We start from the raw sequence: 21,041 nt of genomic DNA, 5'->3' as shown, positions 1-21,041 counted from the left end.
TGCTATTTCCCCAAATAATGCTGCCTCTCAATATTCTTTGTCCAAGTGAAGTGAAATGCAGAAAGATAACAATACTGTTTTTTTAATTCAATTTTAATTAAGAAAGGAGGTGTTAGTAACATAGGTAAGGATTGTTTTTGAAAGATAGCTTTTCATCTGTCTTTTTAAATAGAGTTTTTGGGTTCCATTTGCTGTTCATATCTGACACACCATTTCCCCCTCTTTCCTTTTTCTTTTTTCATGCCCGTGTTATGCAACCTTTTTTTACAATATTCTTTTCTCATCCTACCACATGTGATTACATTCTAGACACTGAATGCACTGTGCCATACCTGCATTCTGTTCCTTTCATAAAAGTTTTTCCAGTCTTAGTCCCAGACTACTTGTTTCACATGCAATGTTGTCTCAAGCGTGGATGTGCTGAAACATGTGCCTTACATATTCTTAGAAAGAAATGGGTCAGCAAAAGTGAACTGAAGCAAACCAGTTTGTGGAAGAACTACAGTAACTAGTTTCAGTGTAAATGCAATGGCTGATCTTTCTTTGCTAGCTGTTTTTTTATCTGCTGTTGAATCATTTTGAGAGGTATTGTCTGGATCTTCAGCAAAGGGGTTATGTCTTTATTGATTTTGGTGTATTAAGTGCCATGGGACTTGGTTCATTCCAGAAAATGCAGTTCTGTGGCCAGTGGCTCTAATGAGGAATAAGGAGCATAACTTCATTGCAGCATAGCCATGGTAAGGAGTGTGTGTTTGTTGTGATAATTGGGCCTACAGATTTACCCTAATTGTGAGCTCAATTGTAAAAAGTATATAAAAGTTCATAAGATGATTACAGCAACATATAACAAATGTTAATGGAAAAAGTTTTCAGTAATAAATGTTATAAACAGGTGCAAGAAAACCATACAGAGAAGCAGAAAAGGCCATGTTAATATACCTCAAGGACAATGTTGCAACCATGTTTCTTAGAAACAAAAGATATGGAACCAGAAATCAATGAACCAGAATTGATGTGTTGGATATTAGGCCTAATGGGGGGACAAAAATATAATGCAGGGATGGGCTATTCCACCCATCACTTCCTTTCTGGGTCTTAAAAGAAAGACATTTCAGGGTGGTGGGTGGGGGGGGAATATGGAAGAATAGACGGAGGCTACTGGAGCAAGCTTCACCATCATGGTTGCCACACCCACCATTTTCTGCGACCCCAGACCTTCTTCATCCTAATCCTGAGGGATGTCCTGACCAGACCGGGCCAGAGAGAGGGATCCAGATAACATTGCCACCTCTACTGGCTCCATCTGAACCCCAAACACTGCCTGGGATGAAATGGGACACCAGTTATTGGGCATAATACAGGGATAACTGGATGGATTTTAATGGTCTGTGTTTGTACAGGAGGTCGGAGTAGATCACAGGTGGGCAAACTATGGCCCGCGGGACCCTCCTGCCTGGCCCCTGAGCTCCTGGCCCGGGAGGCTAGCCCCCGGCCCCTCCCCTGCTGTTCCCCCTCCCCCACAGCTTCAGCTCACTGCGCCGCTGATGCCATGCTCTGGGCGGCGCGGCTGCGAGCGCCTGCCTGTCCTGGCGCTCTGGGCGGCGCGGCTGCGAGCTCCTGCCTGTCCTGGCGCTCTGGGCGGCGCAGTAAGGGGGCAGGGAACAGGGGGGGTTGGATACAGGGCGGGGGAGTTCGGGTGGTGGATGGGGTCGGGGGCGGTCAGAGGGCAGGGAACGAGGGTTGAATGGAGGCAGAGGTCTCAGGGGGGCAGTCAGGAAGGAGGGGGGGTTGAATGGGGGCAGGGTCTTGGGGGGGCAGTGAGGGGCAGGGGTTCCAGGGGCAGTCAGGGCACAGGGAGAAAGGGTGGTTGGATGGGGCAGGAGTCTGGGGGGGCAGTGAGGAATGAGAGGAGGGGTTGGATGGGGGGGCAGTCAGGGGTGAGAGGTCCAGGGTGGTCAGGGGACAGGGAGCAAGGGGAGGGGGGTGGATGGGGCAGGGGTCCCGGGGGGCCATCAGGGGGCGAGAAGCATGGGTGGGTCAGATAGGGGTCAGGGGCTGGGCCACGCCTGGCCGTTTGGGGAGGCACAGCCTCCCCTAACTGGCTCTCCATACAATTTCGGAAACCCAATGTGGCTCTCAGGCCAAAAAATTTGCCCACCCCTGGACTAAATGATTGAATGGTCTCTACTGGCCTTAAAAATACAAGAATCTTAAACAAGGAAGCTAAGTTTAGTACCCAGAATAAGGTTACCAAGACTCAAATAAAACCTCTATTTTAAGAAATCAAATCCTTGCTTCAAGGGAGGAGCAATTTTGCTACCTAATGTAATGTTTCTTCAGCCTGGGTATACTGCGGCACTGGGAGGCCAATGATAAAAGACAACACTTAGTTCACACTCTGAAGCATGAAATCTAATTGCTTGGGTTTGGCAAGAAACTTTCCCGTATTAAACTTTCCCTTAGTTGTACAACACAGGGATTTTGCACCTTCCTCTGAAGCATCTGGGTGTTGTCACTGACACAGGCAGGAGATGAGACTGAATGGACTACTGGCTGGTTTGATTCGGTGTGACTGACTCAAACGCCCAGTATGAAGTAGCTGGTGACTTGTTCCCTCTGAATTTACTCAGAAGAGGGCGCTCAGCATTTCTGCTACTTCATTTCCCTCAGAGGAACCCAGCTACATCTACTGACAGGTAGAGAATACAGGATTTATTTGGCTCCTGGTATGAATGGGACTGAGATGATACCTTTTCCCATCACCTCTGAAAATCAGATCCTAAACTTCCCACACTTCCAGTCTAAAAATAGATTGTGCTTTAACTCAGATGCTAAGGCCGCCGTCAACATTCATTGTCCCAAGAACGTTGAAACAGATGCAAATGACTTCTCATCTTTCCTTGAGTAAGATAAATTCCATGCTCATTTTTCCTTTACCCCATAACACCAGTCATCCCTTGAGAGGATTCCTTAGATGACCAGGATGAATGGAACCAGTTCCTAGTGGTACACACAAGATTATATCTTACGCTGTCTTGCATCTTCCAAGTGCAAATTAGAGCTAGACTTTATATCCTCTTTATGTTACCACCAGCTCTATGGTAACTATTATTCTTCCTAGCTTTTATCTGGATCTGGCCTGTTATGGTCTTAAGAAAGGTAACAGCAGCCAAATTCCAATCACAGGATGCCAGTTTGCACAAATTAAACTTTTTGATCTGGTTGCACTAACACTTTCTGTTGTAACCCAAAATCTGAGCTGAAGAAAAGTACCATGAGCTAGAAGCAAGCTATGAAGAATAGTTTATGCTGCAGCCTATGACCGCAAAATCATAGCTGTACTTTGAAATGCTTCTAGGCACTGGATGTGGCTAGAAAGCAGTCAAGAAGATGGAGAGTATCTAAGGCAATGGGTATTTTACAATCATAATAAAACAGAAGTGTGATCTCTACAGTTTTAGTACAAAGGAGCTTCATATTTCCCCCTGGCCCTGATATAATTTGCAGAACTAGAATGTTATGAAATGGTTTACTCTGTTCTGTAGATACGTACTGTCTGCTACAAAAATCTCCCATTTTAGCCATGCTGTGGTTTTAACAGCCAAACCCATGAGTATGTTAAGAGTATTTTTAATGACAGGTTTCAGAGTAACAGCCGTGTTAGTCTGTATTCGCAAAAAGAAAAGGAGTACTTGTGGCACCTTAGAGACTAACCAATTTATTTGAGCATGAGCTTTAAGGTGCCACAAGTACTCCTTTTCTTTTTGAGTATTTTTAATATAATTTTATTCATGTATTTTAACAACTTTGTTCTAAAGCCACTTGTTCCAGAGCTGTCTGAACTTCATGTACCTCTTGGTAAATCTCTGCATTTAAACACAGCAGCTCCTACAACAATTAGTTTGAAATAATGCTACCCTAAGAACTTCAACTTCATCTCTGCATAGCTTGTATACTGCATGTGTTAGATACTCCTTGTAGATTGGGCCCAAGTAGCTCTCTATATGTGGGGGCGGAGGGGTGGAGAGGAATCAAATCAGTGAGCTAGTTCCTATACTGTATAAATGTGTTGCTTTGACCATGTCACCCCTCTCTTTGAATCCCTCCACTGGCTTCCCCTTCTCTATTGCATCAAACAGAAGCTGCTTATATTCACTTTCAAGGACCTTACAGTCAATCCCCAGCCTACCTGTCATCTCTTGTTCGCTATCGAGCTGTCAATGGGCTCACTTCAAATCAGTAGATATGCAAGTCTCCATTGCCCGTGTGTTAATTTCACAAACAAGCATTTTCATGCTTTCTTGCATGCTGCTCCATCATGCTTGGGGAGATGCTCCCCTTACACATCCACAGAGTTACCTCTTTATCCACTTTCAGATCTTTTCTCAAAACTCTCCTTTGCTGTGATGCAAGTTTAAAGAAAAAAAAAAGTGACAATGGCTAGGCTGCTGCTATGCTGAGACCACTTCCTACCATACTGACCAACGCTGTCTGGTTGTTCATCTATACTCCCTTGTCTTTCTATGTCCATCTGTTGTCTCTTGTCTCTTAGATTGTAAGCGTTCTGGGGCAGGGACCGTCTTTTTGTTCTGTGTTTATAGAGCTCCTTGCGCCATGGGTTCCTGGTCCATGCCTGGGTCAGAAAAGACCAGTTTGTCCTGCATTTTCAATTCCTGTGTTTCACAGACCTGCTTACTGCTTCGTTCCCACTGACAGCTCATTGAATCTCTTCTTGCATCTCTCCAATAACGTTGCAGTTCTGTCACTCCAGAAGACTTAGTTGCCAGCTAAAGGTGCTGTGTCTACCATAAGAAACTTCTCCTAAAATTTAAAAAAATGGCGACCACAAGTTTAGCTCCAACGATGGCAGCACTGGGGTGGGAGCCCAAGTCTAAACAGGGCTCCAGGCAGATGCTGGTATTTTAGGCACCATGTAAACGAACATTCTCCAGAATGGCTCTATACAATGCAGTGATTACATAGCTTCCTGGAGACCTGTTTACAGGTGGGTTCCCACCATTGCTACCACTAGTGTGAACAAAGCAAAGGAGACTAGCATCCGAAGAAGAGCTGAGGTCTGCAGCCTCCAGGGGGAGGCCGAGTGTGACTGTCAGGCATTGCATGTTGGTGCATTTCTGGGGTCTGATTGAGGGACAGTGGTTTTTTGTTTTTGTTTGTTTTTTTGAGGGAATTGAGGGTGCATTTTATTTTCCTTCTTTCATTTTCTCCTTTCCACCCCCTTGATAGTTGAACTCCAGATCAGAGCCAAAAAGAGCTATGGAGAGTGTGCATGTGTAAGGGTCATCTGCCTTTTCCCTTTACCCGTAGCATTCTGCTCTAACCCAGTTCTCATGTAAATTGTTCTGAGTATCTGTGTTCGAAGGATTGTTGGGTTTGTTTGTTTTCTGTGTTTTGTTTTTTGAAAAAAGAGGCATGGGAATCATGATAAAGAGTAGCAAAGCAAGCCAGCAGCTGGTAAAAGCTTGCCCTCCCTTTGTAAAGCATGGTACCTCTAACGGAGAGGTGACTAAATCTGTGTCTTAGAAATAAAGGTGTCAAGCTAGCTCCATTATCTAGGTAACTGTGTTGGAGATGAGAGTTTGCTTCTGGTATACAGTTGTATTGCTTCATCCTGCCAGAATGGCAATTCAGAAGCAACTTCAGGATTCAATTACATAGATCAAGGGTGACCTGACATGTGGCAATCTAGACTGTCCCCCTACTGTGTGTGTACACAGATGGGGTTAGAAGAAGCTGCAGCTTTCATCACCCCTTTTCTGATAAATCAAGGTAGCCCTGGTGTCATCCATGAAGTCCTGTGTTAACCATACCCTGGCTAGAAGATAAAATGTGGAAATGATAATCAGCTAGTTGGGGTAAGTACTGAATAAACAGAAAGGCAAGACTAAGTAAAGAGGTGACCAGGACTTCATGCTAGGATTCTCAAGGGTATTTCAATTCTCACTGAAGGGCATGGTGTATAACTGACTCTTGCAAGATTATATTGCAAACTCTGTTTCTGCATAGCTTTTGTTATACTCCATATCTGACCTTTCCATATGTTAATTTTCTTTATCAATGTCCATCAAGCTTCAGACGTCTGACTTGTTGAATTCAAACACGTTGGTAATGTAAAAGGTGACCTGCTAAGTATTTCTTTCTTAAATTGGGCTTGTGCCCCCTCTTGTTTCTTTCTGATGGATAAAGAAAGCCTAAAAGTATGAGTGGGGTTTCCTTTAAAGCTTTTTCCTGCTTGTTGTCAACACCTAGAGCAAGGTTCTCAACCTTTTATATCCCATTACAGCCTTTAACATGTCTAGACCGCTGTGGATCTCTCTTGCTATTTAGCAATATGGAAAGAACAGGGTGGTCAAAGCTCCCAGACTGAGAACCTGCCTCTGAGACATGAGCAAGGTCAACTGTAGTCTTTCCTGGTGTTTCTGGAAGACCTGTCTTGCAGGCTGTGGATGGTTACTCCTTCAATTAAGGGACAAGAGGTAAGGGCTGTTAAACCAGTTCACCTTCTGTGTGCAGATGAGGTTTGACTAAAATCCCTTCTCTCAACTGCTCAACTTTCACTCTCTTGTGGTGTGCCTATTTCATTAGCTCTCCAGGATTCTATCCGATCATGATCACTTCCTCCAGGAACTTGGGAGGAAGTGATCATGATCTGATAGAATTCAGGATCCTATGGAAAGGAGAAATAGTAGGCAAGATCCCATGGAAAGACCAATTAGGAAGAAAAGGAGTCGAAGGGGGCAAAAGGATATAATATTAGAGGCTCACTATCAAGTTACTCTGATGCAGAGGAAAGATAAGAAGCACAGGAGACCAATATGTCTGCACCAGGAGCTTTTTAGCTATCTAAAAACCAAAAGGGATCCATAGAGAAAATGGAAGGAGGGGCATGTCACTAAGGATGTATACATGGGAAATGCATGAACATGTTGGGACAAAGTCAGGAAAGCTAAGGCAAGGAATGAATTACAACTGGCAAGAAATGTTAGACACAACAAGAAGGGGTTCTCCAAATATGTCAGACAAAAAAGAAAGATCAGGGATGGTGTGGGCCTGCTGCTCAATGGAGAATGTGAACTGGTAATGGAAGATAAGAGGGCAGAACTGCTCAATACTTACTTTGCTTCAGTCTTCACACACAAAATAAAGTGACCAGACAGCTAATGAAGTTACCATAGACAACAAAAGGGAAGAGATGCAATTCGGGTTAAGTGAAGAACATGTCAGATCTTCTGCTCATTTGAATGAATACAAGTCAGCAGGGCCTGCTGCTATTCAGCTGGGGTGCTGAAGGAATTAGCTGAAGAAATCGCAGCACTACTGGGAATAATATTTGCAAACTCATGGATGACAGGCGAGGTCCTGGAAGACTGAAGAAGAGCTAACATAGTGGCCATCTTTAAAAAGGGGGGAAAGGAGGAGCTGGGAACTGTAAACCAGTCAGCCTGGCTTCAATAGCTGGGAAGTGACTAGAGCCATGTATAAAACATTCTATGTGCAAACACCTGGAGGACAAAGGGGTGATCGCTAGCAGCCAGCATGGCTTTACCAAGAACAAATCATCCCAAACCAGAGAAAAGTTGTTCTCTTTTGCCACATAGGGCAGAACAAGAGGCAATGAGTTCAAACTACAACATAGCAGATTTAGATTAAATCTCAGGAAAAAGTCCTAACTGTAAGAACAGTAGGACAATGGAATAAACTACCTACAGAAGTCATGGAATCTTTCACTGAAGATTTTCAAAAAGAGACTGGATAGCCATCTGTCTTGGATGGTTTCGACACAACACATCCCCTATCTTGGCAGGGGGTTAGACTAGATGACCCTTGCGGCTCCTTCCAACCCTATGATGTTACGGTACATTACGCTACAGCACACTTTATTTTTGGCAGTGTGTAGGCAGGAAACCTCTCAGGCCTTAATACGTATAAAGAAGCAAAAAAGGGAACAAGCAGCATTCCCTGTAAACTGTGCGTACATGTGACTGTGCAGCAATCTTTTGTATACCACACATCTCAAACTGTGCTGCTTCCCGATTGCCTCCCATGGCCTCTTGCAGAAGTGCTTTGATCTCTGCAAAGAGACTCCGGGGGAGTGGAAACCTGTTGCTCTGTTCTGAGGCAGCTGGAACCTAGCCTGATTGTCTGTCTGACCTGTGCCTACCCCTATGTTGTCTTGGCACAGGTGATCCTGCCTCTAGGATGCCTCTTGTTCCCTTGGGCTGGCCCACTCCTGCTCAAATAGGCTCATCCCTCCCCCTTGTGTTCCCCACTGGCACTCAGGCTTCCATGCTTTGTCCTCAATGTGTGGTGCCAGGAGCTCCTGATTTATAAACTGGGGGAGGACTGGATCTTCCTTATTCTGCTGGGGCTGCTCTTGTGTTCTTGGCCAGTGCCAGCTGGGGGAATGGACCGCACCATGTATGTGTGGGCAGGGTACACTGTCAGCAGAAGAGTAAATCCTGTCGGCGGGAGAAAGGGGCATGGTACGGTATCAGCCAGAGGTATAGGCCCTGGTGGGCAGTGATAAGCTGCCAAAATATTAATAACTGGTTCCCTCCTCACCCCACGAAGGGGTTGTTGCCCACCCCCACCTCACGGGACTCCTGCCCCATCCACCCCCCTCCCCTGTCCCCTGACTGCCCCCAGAACCGGACAGGAGGGTCTCGTGGGCCACTGCAGAGGCACCTGCCGGGGGGCGAGGTGGGGAGTCCCAGCGGTGCTTACCTGGGGCAGCTCCCAGGAAGCATCCAGCAGGTCCCTCTGGCTCCTAGGGGCAGGGGAGAGTAGCTGGGGGGGAGCAGTGGGAGCGGCCGCTCCCCCACTGATCACAGCAAAAGTGGCGCCTTAGGCGCTGACTCCCTGGGTGCTCTGGGATTGGAGCACCCATGGGGAAAATTTGGTGGGTGCAGAGCACCCACAGGCAGCTCCCCGCACCTGGCTCCAGCTCACCTCCTCTCCGCCTCCTCCCCTGAACCCACAGCCCCGCTCCGCTTCCCCCCCCCCCCCCCCCCAGCTTCCCACAAATCTGCTGTTCGGCGGGAAGCTGGGGAGGTCTGAGAAGCAGGCCAGAGCTTCCCACTTAAGCTGAGGGTGGCGGAGGTGAGCTGGGGCGGGGAGCGGTTCCCCTGCGCCCCCCCGGGTTACCTGCTGCGGCATGTGCGGCCCTCCTCGTGCCCCGCTCCGCCCCCCCCCCACCTCACCTCCGCTCTGCCTCCCTGGGCCTGAGCGGGAAGCCACCGCTTGCTTCTCAGCCCACCCCGGCTTCCTGCGCGAACAGCTGATTCGCGGGAAGCCGGGGAGGGGGGCAGAGAAGCAGAGCACGGCGGCGCGTTCAGAGAGGAGATGGTGGCAGAGCGGAGGTGAGGTGAGCTGGCGTGGGGCAGGGAGCTGCTGGTGGGTGCTCTGCACCCATCAAATATTCCCCTTGGGTGTTCCAGAGCTGGAGCACCCGTGGAGTCGGTGCCTAAGGCACCACTTTTGGTCGGTTAAATTTAGAAACCCTTTTAGAACCGGTTGTTCCGCGAGGGACAACCAGTTTTAAAAGGGCTTCTAAATTCAACAACCAGTTCTAGCGAACCAGTGCGAACCGGCTCCAGCTCACCACTGCTGGTGGGCATGACAGGGTTTGGTGTCAGCCGGGGGAGAGAGTCTTGAGGGAGTGTGGGGCTCGGTATGGTGTCAGCCAGCAGAGTGGGACCGAGGGGGGTGACTCAGTACTGTGTCAGCCAGGGGAATGGACCCTGGGGTGGTGTGGGGTAGCTGGGTATGGTGTCAGCCAGAGGAACAGGTCCATGGGGATGTGGCTGGGTACAGTGATGCCTGGGGATGTTGGCTGGGCACACTGTCAATCAGGGAGGAGGGCCATTGGGTGGGTAAGGGAGTGGTTAAGTTCAGCCAGGCAGGTGGGCCGAATGGAGTGGCCAGGTAGCGTGTTGGCTAAAGGCATTGGAGACTCTCCCTGTGCGTGTGTGGGTGTGAAAGAGGGCTGTGTTGGACAACAGTTCCCTGTAGTAGAAGTGTTTGGGGCCTTGTTGTCTTTTGGGGGGCCCTCCCTCCTCCTGGGCTTAGCCATTGATACTGTCAGTCCCGTCTGGGGTGGGGGTGGGGGGGCGAGCTCAGATGTTGCGAGAAAATCAGACAGTGACCTGATCCCATAGAGTCTTATTAACATTTCCCTACACCCCCACCCCCACCCATCTCTCTGCAGCCCAGGAATGGATGTACGGGGTGGGCCTGGACACCAATGTCTTGCCCAGTCCCCTTTGTAGTTTGTGTGCTCGACCATGGAGCAATTTTCTTCTCAGTGAATGCACACAATCACAGCAATGCAGCTGGGAGTTCGTTCAGTGTAAGAAGACTTAACAAAAAGAAATTGGATGATGACAAACTGCAGCATCTTCACCAGACTGCAAACCGTATTCTTCTACTGTGACGCTCCCTTCCCGCTCCAAAAGAGTCCAGCATCTGCAGACTAAAGTGGTGATGGGAAAATTTATAAAGCAAACGTAAGAATGGCCATACTGGGTCAGCCCAAGGGCTTTTCTACGCTATGAAATTAGGTTGAATTTATTAAAATGGACCTGTAGCCTCCGATTTTACAAAATAGATGGTGTATGTCCCCACTATGCACATTCCATCGGCGGAGCGCATCCCCACTACCATGGGTAGCATTGACTCACGGAGCGATGCACTGTGGGCAGTTATCCCACAGTTCCTGCTGCCAATTGGAATTCTGGGTTAGGCTCCCAATGCCTGATGGGACAAAAACATTTTTGTGAAGTGTTTTGGGTACATATCGTCAGCCTCCCATGATGCACTTGGCTCCTCCCTCCCTCGCTGAAAGCAACGGCAAACAATCATTTTCGTGCCTACACCTGGGTTACTTGTGCAGACGCCATAGCATAGCAAGCATGGACCCCGCTCAGCTGTACGTTGTTGTTGTGAGCATCACAAACACCCGTACATCACCCTGCGGTATTTGCAGAGCTTAGCCAGGAGCAGCAACGCAGAAGAATGCGATGCCATGCAAATAGCTGTTCTGGAATGGAGCAATTCGCACATACTGACAGTGGCAGCCAGGCTTGTTGACACAGTGGAACATCGCTTCTGGGCCTGGGAAACAAGCACGGACTGGTGGGACTGCATCATGATGTAGGTATGGGATGAGGAGCAGTGGCTGCATAATTTTCGAATGAGTAAGGCCACTTTCATGAAACTTTGCTAATTGCTTTCCCCAGCCCTGAAGCACAGAAATACCAAAATGAGACCTGTCCTGACAGTTGAGAAGCGAGTGGCGATAGCCCTCTGGAAGTTTGCAATGCCTGACTGCTAGCGGTCAGTCGGGAATCAATTCAGAGTAGGCAAATCTACCATGGGGGCTGCTGTGATCCAAGTAGCCAAGGCAATCAGTGAGCTTCTGCTAGCAAGGGTAGTGACTCTGGGAAATATGCAGGTCATAGTGGATGGCTTTGCTGCAATGGGGTTCCCTAACTGTGAAGGGGTGATGGACGGAATGCATATCCCTATCTTGGGACCGGACCACCTTGGCAGCCAGTACATAAACCGAAAGGGGCACTTTTCAATGGTGCTGCAAGCACAGGTGGATTACAAGGGATGTTTCACCGACATCAACGTTGGATGGTCGGGAAAGGTACATGACGCATGCATCTTTAGGAACTCCAGTCTCTTCAGAAAGCTGCAAGAAGGAACTTTCTTCCCAGACTAGAAAATTACCGTTGGTGATGTTGAAATGCCAATAGTTATCCTGGGAGATACAGCCTACCCCTTGCTCCCGTGGCTCATAAAGCCATATACAGGCAACCTGGACAGCTGTAAGGAGCAGTTCAACCATAGGCTGAGCAAGTGCAGAATGGTAGACTGTTCCTTTGGATGTCTAAAGGAGCGCTGGTGGAGTTTACTCACTAGGTTAGACCTCAGCGAAAGACCTCCTATTGTTGCTGCTGCTTACTGTGTTCTGCATAATTTCTGTGAAAGTAAGGGGTGGAGTGGGGGGGTTGAGGCAGATCTCCTGGCTGCCAATTATGAGCAACCAGACACCAGGGCAATAAGAAGAGCGCATCGAGGCATGCTCCAAGAGCCTTTGAAAACCAGTTTCATTAATGATCCAACACTGATGTGACAGTTCTGTGTGTTCCTTACCAGCCTGCCCCCTTCTTCATATATACTGCCCTGTGAACTAAACACCCACCAACCACAGTGTGCACAGTGAATAAAGAGCCTCTTGTACTCAATTCATGCATTTTTATTATGCTAACAAACACTGAACAGAGACAGCAATGAATAGTGATAACCAGGTAAGGGCCTGATAACACAGGGAGGGAGGGGTAGGGACACATAGCTTATTACAACTGCACTGTCTAGCAATCAAAGCTGTGGGAATGACCACTTTCTGCTCCATGAACTATCCCCTGGTGTTGAGTTCAAGGGATAACGGAGCTTCCTCTCTCACCTCCTCCTCACGAACCCCCCCTCCCCACCGCATTCTAGGACGTCTGGGAGAGGAGGATATGGAACTTGGGGAGGAGGGCAGCTGGTTCATCATTGGGTGCAGCGGGACTCTAAAGTCTAGCTGCCTTTCCTGCACCTCAACCAGATGCCTCAACATGTCTGTTTGCTCCCCCATAAGCCACAACATCTCCTCTTACGTGTTATGCTCTTCTTCCCTGCTTGCTTTCCTGCCCTCTTGGTCGATGTGCATGCTCTCTGAGAGTGTGAGCCTCCATGCATGCAGCTGGGCCCTGTCAGCCTCAGAGGAATGCATCAAATCACAGAACGTCTTCCCTTGTCCTCTTTTTTCGCCTTCTAATCTGGGACAGCCTTTGTGCTGGAGTGGAGGAAAGCACCCAGAGAAAATGTTGCAGCTGCAAGGCAAAGCATACATTGTTGAAAACAAAAGGTTAACTGTTGCAATGAATGAAACAATTCATAGGAGTAAATACATTCCCTGAGGTTCTCGGCCAAATTTTGTGATTTAAAAGAGCCTGCCAGTAAGGTACAACATGTGGCAGAGCACTGGGCAGCAGATTTTGGTTTGCAGGCAGGCATGGTAAGCACACACGAAAGGATAGGCGGTGTGAGGGCACTCCCGGGGAATTTTTTAGTATGGAAACGTGGCACATTAAACAGGCTTTTCCAGGGAGCATGGCTGCACTGGCTTCCACTGTATCCCTTTTGTTTACCTCAAATTAAACATTAACCACAATTGCATTTAACCCTGTAGTGTTGTTACAAGTGTGCACTCACCAGAGGTGCCTTCCCTGCCATCACAGTCCCGCACCAGTGGGTCCTGGGCGGGGTTTGGCTCCAGAATTAGGAAAAGGTCCTGGCTGTTGGGGAGAATGGATCCTCCGCTTGCTTGCTGTGCATTCTCCTCCTCCTCCTCATTGTTGCCCGAGGTCGCCTGGGAGGTTTCTACAGAGAGTGTTGGGGTACTGGTGGGGTCCCCGCCTAGAATCGCATGCAGCCGCTCATAGAAACGGCATGTTTGTGGCTCAGCGCCAGAGTGACTGTTCACCTCCCTTGTCTTCTGGTACGCTTGCCTGAACTGTTATTTTTACATGGCTCTGTTGTGTGTCCTTGGGGTAGCCTTTTCCCCCCCATGCCCTGTCGATTTTGGCATCGATGTCAGCATTTCTTCTGCTGGTTCAGAGCTCTGCCTGCACAGACTCTTCTCCCCACACAGCGATCAGATTCAGTGTCTCCTGTATGCTCCACGCTTTCCTGCCCTCCACGCTTTACCTGGGCAGCCATGGTCAGCTGTGGTGGTGAACTCTCCACGCTGATCAAACAGGAAATGAAATTCAAAAGTTCCCAGGGCTTTTCCTGTTTACCTGGCTGAAGTGCAGTGGAGTTGAAAGCACTGTCCAGAGCGGACACATTGGAGCACTTTGGGACACCTCCCAGAGGCCAAACAAGTCAAAATACGCTGTGCTGTGTCTGCACTACCCCTAATTTGACCCTGGAAGGTGGAATCTAGCGCTACTCCTCTTGTTGAGGTGGAGTATAGGCGTCGATTTTAAAAGCCCTTTAGGTCAGCGGGAAGGGCTCTGTAGTGTAGTCAAGCACATTATACGTTTGACTTAATGTGGAGAATGTTGATCTAACGACGTAGTGTAGACCAGCCCCAAAGGTGCATCTAGCGCAGTATTCTGTCTTCTGATAGTGGCCAGTGCCGGGTGCTTCAGAGGGAATGAACAGAACAGGGAATCATAAATTGATCTATCCCATCATCCACTCCCGGTTCCCAGGTGTTTTTGTGAGATGCTCACTGTCTGGTGGGCATAGGAGCCTAGATCAATGAACATACTCATAGTAATAAATATTTTAAGGTCAGTCTGTAAAAACACTCACAACTAACTGTTTGGTGCTCCATGCCCAAAGGCCTCTGTGTGTAATAAATCTAAATGAAACTGCAAAATTAATGTTTAGGTTAGGCACCCCGAAAATCTGAAAAATGAGAATGGGGAATACCCCTTGCTTGGTATTGCACAAAGAGTTTACAAGACTTCTGCTGGTGTTTAATGTCACAGGACAGAGAATTTCAGCCTCATGCACCCACAGTGGAAAAGGCCCTGCCTCCTGTCCTGTATGTGACTAATGATAACTAACACTGCAGTCTCTCCCACTTCTGTCTGCCTTCACGACAGAACGCAAAGATGTTGCAGCACCTCTGAGTGCCCCAAAGGATCTTGGTCTGAGGGAGGAGATTGTAGATAGCCATCCCTGTTTAACTTACTGCTGGACTACGGTTGCTAGAGGTCTGACCTCAAGATCTTGGGCTGGGAATCTATCATACGATGTGGTAGAGAGCTAAGAATCGAACATCAGAAATGTTATTGAGCAACTTCATCTCTCTGTATCCTGGTTTCTCTTTGTGTAAAATGGGGTTAACATTTTACCAACCTACCGATTGGACTGGATTGGAGTTAATGTTTGCAAAACACTTTGAAGATGAAATGCACTGAAGAAATACAAAGTATTTATTGTTCATTTTACACTTAGAGTGCTCTCTGCAAGAATTGCTTTGTAGAATTGTTCTACTTGTTTAGAAGGCCACGTCTTTGCTGGAGAAATTAACCACGTAGCCACTCTATGCGGATGCAGGAAAGCTCTCCCGTCAACATAACTGAACCACCCTCAACGAGCAGTGGTAGCTATGTCAGTGGAAGAGCGTCTCTTTGACATAGCACTGTCCACATCAGCGCTTCTGACAATGTAACTTATGTCGCCTGGGGGTGTTTCTTTCACACTCCTGAACAGCACAGGTTATACGGACAAAAGTGTCAGTACAGACATAGCCCACGTAACTGAAGGTTTTAAAGTCCTGTATGAAAAAGTGGCACATGTCATGTTTTCCAAATGACTGTATAACCAGATGAATTTACAGTTACCCTAGAAGTACTGATTGTGAGGTGTATGTCGAATAATAATACTGAACACCTTTCATCATCGTCATCTCTTTTACCTGAAAGTGCTGTACAAACATTAGCTTAATCATCCCAACACGTCTGGGAGGTGTAAGCTTTTTTACATGAGCTAGTTTAGCAGTACTCTTATTTGGCCCGTCACCAATAAGCATGTGACAAGAGAAAGTTGTTAAGCAAAAAGTTCAGGGGATTTGGATGTCCAGAGAGGAAATCATTTTAAAATCAAGTGCAGTTACTTCTGGGATTAAAATTCTTATCATTCAAAAACATAGCTGCTCTTTGTTTTCTCTCCCTCCTGAAGATTGCGTGTGATGTGACTGTCAGTATGTCAATGCCGAGGGAAGGATATTTTTAAGAGTTGTAAAAAGAACAGTGTCCTTTGCACAAATTTACCACTATGTCAATGGATGAGGCCCTAAGCTTCTAACCTTGGAGCTCAACTGGTGGTAATGTAGATCAGCTGCAAAAGGGGGAGGGATAGTTCAGTGGTTTGAGCATTGGCCTTCTAAACCCAGGGTTGTGAGTTCAATCCTTGAGGGGGCCATTTAGGGATCTGGGGCAAAAATTGGGGATTGGTCTTGCTTTAGCAGGGGGTTGGACTCGATGACCTCCTGAGGTCCCTTCCAACCCTGATATTCTATGATTTTATACCACTGTATCTTCTACACCATCTCTGAGCAGTGCCATATGGTTCTGGTAAAAATGTCAGCAACTGGCTTTGTCCTCTCTGTGCAAGCACTCCCGCTACTGGCCATCAATGGAGCCGCTGTGGTGGTAGTGCAGGAGGGAATGGTTTTAAGAAAGATGCCAGTGTAGCCACAGCCCTAGGTTCAAGGGCTAGAAGCCTTTGGGAAAGCTGCAATATGTGTGACCTCCTACCTCATCCCTAGCTGCCACACTGGAGGCCAAGTCCTTTGACAGGTTCCAGCATATTCTTACAATGTCTCTTGCTTCTAAATGTTTGTGCACTATAAAAAGACACAAGGAATATTTCAAACTATCAGTGAGTTTGACTGTTAAATGTTTCTTTTAAATATACTAAAATCATTGTGACAGGTTTCAGAGCAGCAGCCGTGTTAGTCTGTATTTGCAAAAAGAAAAGGAGGACTTGTGGCACCTTAGAGACTAACCAATTTATTTGAGCATAAGCTTTCGTGAGCTACAGCTCACTTCATCGGATGCAACTTTAAAAAGGGAACTTCAGCTCCTAGAAATTAGGGAAAAGACTTACAAGGTCATGGAATTCATCCACATGATTGTTCCCTATAATGTCCTTTCCAGGGCTTTTTCCAGTCATGTCTTAAATGACCCCAATGATAGGGCCTCCATCTGTTCCCTTGAGAGAGGATTCCACAGGCTAAAAGATTTCACTGTTGGGAAATTTTTCCTGATATTCAACCTATAGTTTCCTTTGATTTCTTCCCATTAGTCCTGCTTCGATTTCTGTGTATCACTCCACATAATCCCTGTCCTCCTTTGTTGTTTACACCCCTGCAAATACTTGTAAACAGTCATCGTACCTCTCTTGGACATTGGGCCAAGCTATACATATTGAATTAGTTTACTCTTTCCTCAACAATAAATACCTCCAGCTGTAATTACTATCACTCTTCTCTAAATTCACTTTCTAAAAGAAAAGTATTTTTCCTTGGATTATAGCTGGCATAAAAGGAAAAGGTGTGAGCAGACTTGATTAGAAGCACAGTTGCCAAGTTTATTTCTTCATAACAGAGACACAGCTGCAGATCAAAATCACAGGGGAAAGAGGTGTATCCTGTGTAAAGAGCAGCAACAATCCCAACACATGACTGACCTCTATGCCCCGTTTGTAGCCATTCTACAGGAGCAGTCTGCAAAATTATTTGAGTCAACTTCATAGCTTTTGAAAAAAGTTTAGGATCCCAAATCATGAGCACTGCATATTTATATACTTAAAAATGATAACTATAGCTACATTTTATAGTGAAAGGTTTGAAAATCACGTCTTCCTTTATTTACCTGCCAAGTCCAGGATTCATTGTCTCCCGTGCAAGAGTTGACGAGATCACAAATGCCTGGAGCATCGGAGGAAACTGCTCTCTTCTCTGTTTTAGGTATTTGATGTCATCAACTGAGGCAGAGGAAACATGGAATCCTGAACTTAGGGCTTGGCAGGTATGTAAAGGAGGAACTGATTTTCAGACATTTAAAAAAATCCCAAATCATACATTACTTATTTCTGATCTCTCAGGTGCCTCATGCTGTGGCATTCCTGCCCTTCGGTTTCGCAGATCTAAACCCCTATTGAATGTGCTTTTTGTAAAAACAACAGACCCAAGTGAAACAAAATAAATGACATGCTACCTACCCTTAAGGTGGCTAGATTCAGGCAGTGACTGGCACCTGAAAGAAGCAAAAGAGAAAGAGAGTGCCTCCATGAGCAAAGAGCTGGAACTGGACCTCTGGTGTTTCCAATTAATTTCCAGCACCAGCTGTTTCTCAGCTGATCATAACAGGTTAGTTTAATTATTCCCATTGTACAGCTCTCTGGAAGCACAGACAAAGGCACTTGCCAAGATCTGTTTGTTGTCAAAGACAGGATTGGAAAGTGGGCGTCCTGCCTGGCAGTTGCCTGCTCTAATCACTGGAGAATACACCAAGCTATGTAAGGCGAGATGCTAATGTAATGGTTTGAGCACAGCCTAGAGAATCAGAACTCATGAGTTCTAACCCAAACACTGGTACTGACGTGCAGTGTGCTTGGATAGTAAGTCACTTGGGCTGAAATTTTCAAGTGACCGCTACTTTTGGGTACATCAGTTTGAGTGACCAGCTAGAGACACATAGGGCCTGGCTTTCAGAAGCGCTAAGCACCTGCAGCTTCCTTTAAAGCCAACTGCAGGCGTGCATGCTTGGCACCACTAAACATCAAGCCCTAATGGGTAAAAGTTCGTTACCTAGAATTATGGGTGTTTTTGTAAATTTTGGCATCTCAGATACTTGTATTTGACGTAAGTAGAATAACGAACAGTCCTGTGTGGTAGGTGTGAATATTAATGAAATAATGTGTGAAACTCTGGTTGGTAAATTCATTCAACCCCAGTAGGGGTAGAAGAGTTACACAGACGTAACTGGTTTCAGAGGAACAGCCGTGTTAGTCTGTATTCGCAAAAAGAAAAGGAGTACTTGTGGCACCTTAGAGACTAACCAATTTATTTGAGCATGAGCTTTCGTGAGCTACAGCTCACTTCATCAGATGTTGAACATCTGATGAAGTGAGCTGTAGCTCACGAAAGCTCATGCTCAAATAAATTGGTTAGTCTCTAAGGTGCCACAAGTACTCCTTTTCTTTTTACAGACGTAACTGCGGGTGCAAATTTCCTCTGGCTCATAAAGCTCTTTGAACAAAAAAGAGGTTATTAATGTAATGATGTGACATTTGTCCTTTAATTCCAAAAGATTGCTCTGTCAATAATTTCTGTTGTCTTAATAAAAATACTGGCATTCACTTTTAATAGAAGTTCTGCTTTTTAATAAAATGTAGTTTCCTACAACGAATGCATTATTTCTTGTCTTGATGTAATTTCCTAAGTACAAAGGAATTATCCCCAGCAGCTAAGACAGAAAATATCATGTCATATATATATATATATATATATATATATATATATATATATATATATATATAGCCTCTATATAAATCCATGGTACGCCCACATCTTGAATACTACATGCAGATGTGGTCGCCCCATCTCAATAAAGAGATATTGGAATTGGAAAAGATTCAGAAAAGGGCAACAAAAATGATTAGGGGTCTGGAACGGCTTCCGTATGAGGAGAGATTAATTAGACTGGGACTTTTCAGCTTGGAAAAGAGACGGCTAAGGGGAGATATGATAGAGGTCAATAAAATCATGACTGGTGTGGAGAAAGTAAATAAGTGTTATTTACTCCTCATAACACAAGAATTAGGGGTCACCAAATAAAATTAATAGGCAGCAGATTTAAAATAAACAAAGTATTTTTTCACACAACGCACAGTCAGTCTGTGGAACTCCTTGCCAGAGGATGTTGTGAAGGCCAAGAACTAGGTAAGTTCATGGAGGATAGGTCCATCAAGGGTCTTCAGTTAGAATGTCTCTATTCTAGGCAGGAACAGCAAGGCTGATGACTCCAGCTGATACACACTGGCTGTTACCAGATTAATTAGACTGAGGCCTGGTCTACACTAAGGGGGAGGATTGATCTAAGTTATGCAACTTCAGCTATGTTATTCACGTAGCTGAAGTCGACGTACTTAGATCTACTTACCACGGTGTCTTCACTGTGATGAGTCGACGGCTGATGCTCCCCCGTCGACTCTGCTTCTTGCTCTAGTGGAGTACCGGAGTCTACGGGAGAGCACTCAGCGGTCGATTGTCTAGACTAGACGCGATAAATCGACCCCTGATAGATCGATCGCTGCCCATTGATCCAGCGGGTAATGTAGACAAGCCCTAAGTTGATGGTGACTGAAATGCACCAGAAATTGGGGGTTGCTCAATTGTCGGTTGAATTGACAACTTGTCGGGCCCTTCAAGTAGAGTAATATAATTAATGCAAATCAACATGGGTTTATGGAAAATAGATCATGCCAGATTAATTTGATATTTTTTGATAAGATTAGTTTGGTTGATAAAGGTAATAGTGTTAATGCAATATACTTAGACTTCTGGAAGTGTATTGGTTTGATTTCTGGAAGTATGTTGGTTTGACTTATTACACAATATTTAGATTTAAAAACTAGAATTTATGAAAATTAGCAGAGCACATGTTAAATGGATTAAACACTGGCTAGGTCTCAAAATGAATTGCAAATGGAGAATTGTCATTAAGTGGGTGTGTTTCCAGTGGGGTTCCACAGGGGTCAGTTCTTGGCCCTACAGTATTTTACATTTTGTTAAGAAAACGTAAAATCATCACTGATAAAGTTTGTAAATGATACAAAAATTGGATTAAGAGGACAGGTCACTGATTCAGAATGATCTGGATCATTTGGTAAACTGGGTGCAAGCAGTAAATGTATACATCTATAAAGAAAAAATGTAGGCCAGACTTAGAGGATGGGGGACTCTTTCCTGGAAAGCAGTGACTCTGAAAAAGATTTGGGGGTTGTGATGGATAATCAGCTGAACATGACTCCCTGTATGACTCTGTGGCCAAAAGAGCTAAAGTGATCCTGGGATGCATAAACAGGGGAATCTTGAGTAGGAGTAAAGAGATTTTACCTCTGTATTTAGTACTGGTGTGACTGCTGCTGGAATCCTGTGTCCAGTTCTGGTGGCCGCAATTCCAGAAGGATGTGGATAAATTGGAGAGGGGTCAGAGAAGAGCTATGAGCCTGATTAAAGGTTTAGAAAACCTGCCTTACAGTGATGGACTCAAGGAGCTCCATCTGTTAGATTATCAAAGAGATGGTAAAGGGGTGACTTGATCACAGTTTAAAAGTACATACATGGGGAACAAATATTTGATAATGGGCTCTTCAGTCTAGCAGAGAAGGGTATAACATCATCCAATGGCTAGAAGTTGAATTTTTGACAGTGAGGGTAATTA

At 45.9% G+C, this 21,041-nt stretch overlaps 1 protein-coding gene across 16 annotated transcripts in view; it reads left to right on the top strand.

Moving 5' to 3' along the window:
• ASXL2 (ASXL transcriptional regulator 2) overlaps positions 1 to 21,041 on the top strand; it is a 247,197-nt gene that overhangs the window by 118,855 nt on the left and 107,301 nt on the right. The window lies entirely within an intron of this gene.

This window comes from Lepidochelys kempii, chromosome 3, assembly GCF_965140265.1.
Source record: "Lepidochelys kempii isolate rLepKem1 chromosome 3, rLepKem1.hap2, whole genome shotgun sequence".
In the NCBI taxonomy this organism is placed as follows: domain Eukaryota; kingdom Metazoa; phylum Chordata; order Testudines; family Cheloniidae; genus Lepidochelys; species Lepidochelys kempii.
The sequence above is the reverse complement of the archived record's forward strand: the minus strand, read 5'-3'. Positions and strand labels throughout refer to the sequence as shown.